Source organism: Laccaria bicolor, genomic scaffold (assembly GCF_000143565.1).
Source record: "Laccaria bicolor S238N-H82 LACBIscaffold_37 genomic scaffold, whole genome shotgun sequence".
Taxonomy (NCBI): Eukaryota; Fungi; Basidiomycota; class Agaricomycetes; order Agaricales; family Hydnangiaceae; genus Laccaria; species Laccaria bicolor.
In genome coordinates, this window is record NW_001889908.1 from 5976 (window position 1) to 6798 (window position 823).

Below are 823 nucleotides of genomic sequence, written 5' to 3' on the forward strand. Positions count from 1 at the left end.
TAGTGTGCGCTTTGATGTGCGCACTATTTCCTCATTGGGCCATTTCCTAATTGGGAAAAGCATTACACTTTTTTCTGCCACACCTAATGTCAGGCACAGTGCGCATTTAGGTTGGGAACTGTTTCCCACGCTCTTTGGGCCACAAGAGTTAGTGGCTAGCTTAGTGTTGTCATTGTTAATGACGATGTGCGCACTATTTCCTAATTGGGCCATTTCCTAATCAGGAAAAGCGTTACACTTTTTTCTGCCACACCTAATGTCAGGCACAGTGCGCATTTAGGTTGGGAACTGTTTCCCACGCTCTTTGGGCCACAAGAGTTAGTGGCTAGCTTAGTGTTGTCATTGTTCATGACGATGTTCGCATATTTCCCAATTGGGAAAGTCATTACATAATACCACTTCAGTTTGTAGTCTCCGCTTTTTTAGACTACGAAAGTTTGTAGTGTGCGCTTTTTTCATTACAAATGTTTGTAGTGTTCTGTGTGTTCACAACAAAATTACTAGTGTGCGCTTTTTTAGACTACAAAAGTTTGTAGTGTGCGCTTTTTTCATTACAAATGTTTGTAGTGTTCTGCTTGTGTTCACTACAAAATTACTAGTGTGCGCTTTTTTAGACTACAAAAGTTTGTAGTGTGCGCTTTTTTCATTACAAATGTTTGTAGTGTTCTGCTTGTGTTCACTACAAAATTACTAGTGTGCGCTTTTTTCATTACAAATGTTTGTAGTGTTCTGCTTGTGTTCACTACAAAATTACTAGTGTGCGCTTTTTTAGACTACAAAAGTTTGTAGTGTGCGCTTTTTTCATTACAAAGGTTTGTAGTCT